The sequence below is a fragment of the Asparagus officinalis genome, chromosome 7 (genome assembly GCF_001876935.1).
Source record: "Asparagus officinalis chromosome 7, Aspof.V1, whole genome shotgun sequence".
Classification (NCBI taxonomy): domain Eukaryota; kingdom Viridiplantae; phylum Streptophyta; class Magnoliopsida; order Asparagales; family Asparagaceae; genus Asparagus; species Asparagus officinalis.
In genome coordinates this window covers 43,737,410-43,744,494 of record NC_033800.1, presented here as the reverse complement: position 1 = coordinate 43,744,494, position 7,085 = coordinate 43,737,410, and positions in this window count along the sequence as shown.

The window sequence follows — 7,085 nt, the reverse complement described above, 5'->3', positions numbered from 1 at the left end:
TAGATCGTCGTCTATCTAGATCACCCACATAATCAGAGTCAACAAACCCATCAATCTGACATGTATCTCCACCAAAACACAAATCCGTATCAACAGTACCCTTCAAGTACCTCAGGACCCACTTCACTGCTTCCCAGTGCGTCTTTCCCGGATTCGTCATGAATCTACTGACGACACTGACCGCCTGTGAAATATCTGGGCGTGTACACACTATTGCATACATCAAGCTGCCAACTGCACTAGCATAAGATACACGCTCCATGTGTGCCTTCTCTTCCACTATAGTAGGAGATACTTGAAAGCCTGAAGTGTGGAGCCAATTGAGTCACCACCGACTTAGCACTTTGCATCCCTAACCTCGTGATCACCCGCTCTACGTAGTCCTTCTGACTCAAGAACAATCACCGATTCGTCCGCTCTCTTCTAATCTTTATACCTAGTATTTTCCTAACAGCGCTCATGTCCTTCATCTCGAACTATTTATCGAGTTGAGATTTTAGTCTATCTATCTCCACCGTGCTCTTTGAAGCAATAAGCATGTCATCCACATATAAAAGGAGATAAATATAATCACCTCTACGAAGCTTATGAATGTAAACACAACAATCATAATCGTTTCGGGAAAACCCATGCTTCAACATGAATGAGTCAAATCGCTTGTACCACTGTCGATGATATTGCTTCAGTCCACAGAGTGACTTCCTTAAGCGACATACATGATGCTCCTTATCCTCAACCTTGTATCCCTCAGGTTGATGCATATAGATCTCTCCATCCAAGTCTCTATGCAAGAAGGCTGTCTTTACATCGAGTTGTTCCAGCTCAAGATCACCATAAGAAACAATACTTAATAGCACCCAAATAGAAGTGTGTTTCACCACCGGAGAAAATATCTCATTGTAATCTACACTCTCTTTTTGTGCAAACCCTTTAGCCACTAGCATCGCCTTGCACGTTGTACCACCGAGCTCTGAAGGATCTTCCCTTCTCTTATACATCCACTTACAACCAATAGTTTTTCTTCCTACAGGCAATGGGACAACCTCCCATGTTTAGTTTTTCCGAAGAGATTCCATCTCCTCTTCCATCGCAGCCAACCAACTCTCACTATCTCTATCTCGAATAGCTTCATTGAAGGAGACCGGCTCATCCTCCTCCATCGAGAGTGCATATTTCACCAAATTAACATGCCCACAGTGCTTCAGGGGTTGATCAACCCCCAACTTCAGTACCTGCTTGTATGCTCGCTTTGGCCTAGTGGAAGCCAAACTATCCTGGAGTTGCTGCTGTTGTAGTGCTTGTGTATTCTCCTACTGAACCTCCTCCTGCTCAAGCTCATCATCTACCCGATTTCTCACTTGAACATGACTAGAACCTGGTTGGTCTTTAGGTTCTATCTCAATAACCTGGGACTTTGAAGTCCTAACAGTTCCAACACCATCATTCTTGGGCTCCTTAGTAATCATAGATTTCTCATCAAAGATAACATCCCTACTGATCATGAACTTCGAATCTTCTGTACACCAAAGACGGTAGCATTTTATACCCTTTGCATATCCCAAGAATATAGCCTTCTTGGCTCTCGCGTCAAGTTTTTCCTCGTTGACGTGATAATAGGCGGTACACCCGAAAATTCGGAGCCTCTCATAATCTATATACTCCCCTGACCACACCCTATAGGGTGTATCACCATCCAATGTAGAATGTGGAGAACAGTTCATAATATAACAATCTGTAGCCACCGCTTCTGCCCACCATTCATTGCCCAATCCAGCATAAGATCGCATACTCATTGCTTTCTCCCGCAATGTTCGGTTCAGCCTCTCAGTGATCCCATTTTGCTGTGGTGTAGATGTGACTGTCCAATGTCTAGCAATGCCCTCCTGATCACAGAACTCCTTAAAAACACTATTTGTATATTCTGTATCGTTGTCAGATCTTAGTGTCTTCAATTTCTTCTCTATCCTGTTTTCAACCATCGCCTTTCACTTCTTAAATGTCTCGAATACCTCATTCTTATGCTTAAGAAAATAAATCCAAGCATACCTTGAATGATCATCTATGAACGAGACAAAATACCTTGAACCCCCTTTGGAAGTTGTTTGAGCCGGACCATAAACATCCGTGTGCACATAATCTAGTATCCCCCTGCTCTTAGACTTGCTTCTCAGAAACTAGACCCTGTGTGCCTTTCCGTACACATATCCTCTCAAAAATCCATGCAATGTTTCTTCAGATTCTTCAGCAGACCCTCCTTACCAAGTAGAACTAGACCCTTCTCTGACATGTGCCAAAGCCGCCTATGTCATAACCGTGTATGCTCACATGGGTCTCCACCGCTTCCTTCAGTTCCAACCGCTGCATCTCCCGTCACTGTCGTACCTGAGAGAGTATATAAATTATCTTAACAAACACCCTTCATCACTACAAGGGAACCTCGAACAACCTTCTTCACTCCGTTCTCTGTAACAATCCTGCAACCACCGGAGTCCAATGCACCAACTGAGATAAGATTCTTCCGCAAGTCGGGAATGTGCCTCACATCCGTCAAGATTCGGACCACTCCATCATGCATCTTGATCTTGATATTACCTAGCACTATCGTTTTACAAGCATGATTGTTCCCCATCAATACGGTTCCACCATTAATGATTCTGTAGGTAGTAAACCACTTCCTATTTGGGCACATGTGGTAAGAGCAACCTGAATCAATAATCCACTTCCCGGAGATATCTTCGCCACCCTGACGACATAGCATTCTTTCTCGCTTCTTTTCTCTGAAACATAGCTCGCTTCTTCCTTGCCTTCTCTTCTCTCAGTCTTGTTGTTCTTCTTCTTCTCACCTACTTTCTTATTTGGACAGTTGACATTGAAATGTCCAACTTCACAGCATTTGAAACACGATCTTCCCGTAAGAGGTCTTGATTTAGATCTAGACTTTCCTCCCTTGCCTTTTTCCTCGCTCATTGCTCTTTCCTCTAGCAAACAATCACTGCGCTTGTTCTTTGCTACCACCAGTAGTCATGTCACTGGTTGCAATCTTTCGAAGGTCATCTGCTAGAAGTATCGTTCTAGTCTCACCCATCGTCAAATTGTATCCTACAAGCATCAATATTTGCACCAGGTTCTCATAAGACTTCGGCAGAGATAGAAGTAGTAGAAGCGTCCGATCTTCGTCTTTAACTGTCACGTCTATGTCTTTTAAGTTTGATATGATCCTATTAAACTTGTTGATGTATTCCCGGATTGATGAGCCCTCCTCCATCTTACAAGTATACAATTTGGATTTCAAATAGATTCGGTTCGTTAGACTCTTCGTCATGAAGGTGCTTTCTAACTTCGACCACACGCTCGTAGCCGTTTCCTCTTCATCTACCAAGAAAGCTACATCCCTTTTAAGGTAAAGGATAATCGACGCCCGTGCTTCCAGATCCAGCTCCTCTTAATTCTCACCGGACATATCATTATGCTTCTTCTCTTTTCCAGCCAAAGCCTTGTGCATTTTTTGCGAAATCAACAAGTTTTTCATCTGCATCCTCCAATAGAAAAAATCATTCCTCCCATTAAACTTTTCGATCTCGTACTTTCTAACTTTAACTGTTTTGCTAGTTGGCGTCATCCTCCGCTTGTATTAATAAATTCGCTTCTCTCAGGAAATTTCCGAGCACCACCTCAAATCAGAAGCTACACCATTCCCAATCTGAATAACAGCTCTGATACCAATTGTTGGGTGCATAGTCACGCCCTCACACCGCAGAAGCGATATCACTTGAGAGAAAGCTCTGACTTTTCTTGTCACAAAAGCTCAAGTCAACCTCTATATTCCCGTTTCACTAAAGAAACATGAACAGAAAGTGAAATATCACAACAAAGTAAAATATACATTTTCTCTCATCAGTTCTAGGGCTGACTTGTCGAGGGAACCTACAAGCAATAACCAACACCCAGAAAACAGTAAAGACACGAGATTTACGTGGTTCGACAAACTTGCCTACGTCCACGAGAGAAGGGGAAACGGAGATTCCACTATGAGGAGAACACCAACGACTTGTACAATACACAAGCTCGTCTCAAAAGAAGAATATTTGATTTTTACCCAAAAATTAACATCTCTCTTGTAAAATCTCTCTAAAACTCTCTCCTCAAGATCTCTCTTTTCTAGCCGCCAAAGAAACCCTTATTTTCTTCTCATCTAAAAAACCCTAGAAGAAGGCTCCTATTTATATCAGAAAATTCGAACCGGGCTTTTAAAAAACCGCATGCGGCCTCAAATCAGAGACATGCGAGATGTCACTTGTCTCACACGTGTGTCGTCTCGCGTGGGGCCGTGGGATGTTCACACATCTCTAGTCCATGCGGCTGAACTGCAGCAACCTTATCCTTCAACATAACTATTTCTCCTTGTCTGGCTAACAATTTTATGACACGTATGCAGACACGTGTGCAGGAGAACATTCTTCCCTGGCTAACGATTTTATGGCAGCCGGGACATGAAAGAATACTGAAGCTAATGTGGCATATAAAATATTTTATGCGTTGGTCACATGAATGAAGCTCGGTCTCTAGGATTGAGCCTCCTCCCGAGTTTTTTTTTAAACTAAAAAACAGAGTGATGTGCCATGTTCATATATATTTATAGAGGAAAGAAAGAGTAAATATGTACAAGACTTTACAAAAAATAGGAAGGGACAAAACCAAAAGAAGATGTAGCTGATAAGGAGCGGATCTTGTAGTCACGAGCCATGCTACATCTACCTTGTTTCTATCCTTCCGGGGATCAAAGCCATGGAAGGCTATAGAAGTGTCTGCTGATAATGTTAAGACATCATAAATAATTACAATACACTATACTAGATACTTCAAAAGGAACGTGAGTGGATCCTGCTTAGAAGTTGTCCGCCTCTGCGTCTCCCGCCCCATCTTTGGCTAGCTTCTTTAAACCGAGATTAATGGCAGCCTTGTGAAGAGAGGAGACCCTTCTACTACTAGATGCTCTTGTCCAGAACAGAGTAAAGTGAGCTACATTAGAGACTATATTTTGAGGGGAAATATGGACATCGTTGAATATGAGGTTGTTTCTACTAGTCCAAATTCACCAGCAGCAGCAAGGGAGGAGAACCCTCCAGAGGGCTCTAAGCTTCAAATTAACCAAGAGGTTGGGCTTGGCAGAGATAAGAGAGTCCACTACCTAAGGCCAGCTCGCAATCTGCTTGTATGGGATGAGGACTGCCCAAACATTTCTAGTGAAAGAGCAGTTATTGAAGAGATGATCATGAGATTCAGTATTAGTGCTACACAGAGAACATCTGGAGTCTCTTGTCCATCCTTTCTTTGATAGGTTATCCTTTGTATTAAGTTTATGATGACTCAAAATCCAGAAAAAAAAACCTTAACTTTAAGAGGGACAGGAGATTTCTAGATAAAATTAGAAAGATGGTAGGTGGTGCCTCCGAAGTTGAGAATATTATAGAAGGACTTGACTGAGAACTCGCCTGATGAGAGATGTGGTCATGTTATACCATCTTGGACTGATACATCTGGTGGCTTGGTGGACTCAAGGAGAAGGTAGAGCTTGGTGATATCAGATCTCTCCTCTGTGGTGGTTCCTCTTCTGAGAGTTGGGTGCCATTTCCAATTGTTTTGGATGAATATATCTTGAAAATATGTAGAAGTGTTGTGGGAGAATGCTAATTTGTACACTCTAGGGAAGAGATTGTGGAGAGTGTTGTCCCCCGGCCATTTGTCCTGCCAAAATCTGCAGGTGTTGCCAGCTCCGAGAATCCAGCGGACCTGGCTAAAGAAAGAGTCTTGAATAGAGTATAAGTCTTTGATCAGTTTAGATGCCGAGACTTTTGGGGGATTAGATATAGGATTAGAGGCGTTAACAGAGTGAATGGAGAAGATGATGAAGGATCGTTGCAATGGCACTCAAACACTAGAAGGGGGGGTTGAATAGTGTTTATGAAATCTAATGCGGAAACTTTAAATTTTAATAAAATAATATCACAAAGAGTATGAAGGATCAAACCAATGTGTAGACAATCACAGAAAATTGCATACGCAAACACAAGGATTTATACTGGTTCGGTCCTCCAGACCTACATCCAGTCCCCAAGCCTCGCTTGAGATTTCTCCACTATTTCCACTTGCAAAACCGCAAGCACTTGCAACCCGCAAGCAAACCGTACAACCTTGACAATCTTCAATTGCCAATGCCACAACAATCTCTTCTTTCAAGAGATTATCAAACTGAAACAAAATGGTACAACTTTCTCTTCCTATAAGCCTTGATGTGTAGATGTGAGTGACTTACAATAGGCTATAGGGATGGTTTTTGTTCTAGAGTAATGGAACTTTTATCAAGAACAAAACTGAAAATTTCACTCAGTTTTTCTCTTCAGAAATGATCTTAAGAAGTCAAGAAAAACTCAAGTTTATAAAAAGGAATTCTGATATAAAATTCCAGAACTTAACACCTATTTATAAGTATAATTTTAGTTCAAAAATATTCAAAAATAACTGCCAAAAACGTTCACAAAACGTTCATATTTATTTGAAAAATATGGCTGTTGGAAGCACTGTCTGGTCGACCAGATTGAGGCCTGGTCGACCAGAAAGGCTTTCTGGAAAATTTCCTGGTCGAATCTGAAGCCTCTGGTCGACCAGGTCCATATCTGGTCGACCAGACAGAGATTTTTCTGAATCTCTGTTTCTGGCTCATCAATCTAGTCGACCAGACCTATCTTTGGTCGGCCAGAAACCATATTTTTGATATTTTCAATAGTTTAATAACTTATTCATATGTTGATTAAAATTAGGATTATACTTAGAATATTTTTTATGATTTTCTAAGTAAATAGTGTGTGTTGTGTGTGTGATCAAGGCTTGTACAAAAATTCTAAAAAAAAATATAAAATTTACATCTTTTGAACTTCATCTTTTGATCTTTGAAATAGCCTTGATAATTTGATTGTTGCTTTGAGATGTATATCTTGAATCTGCAGTAAAATATGTTAGATAAATAATGATTTGTTATCATCAAAATACAAGAGATATTGTAACATCAACCATGTTCCCAACAGATG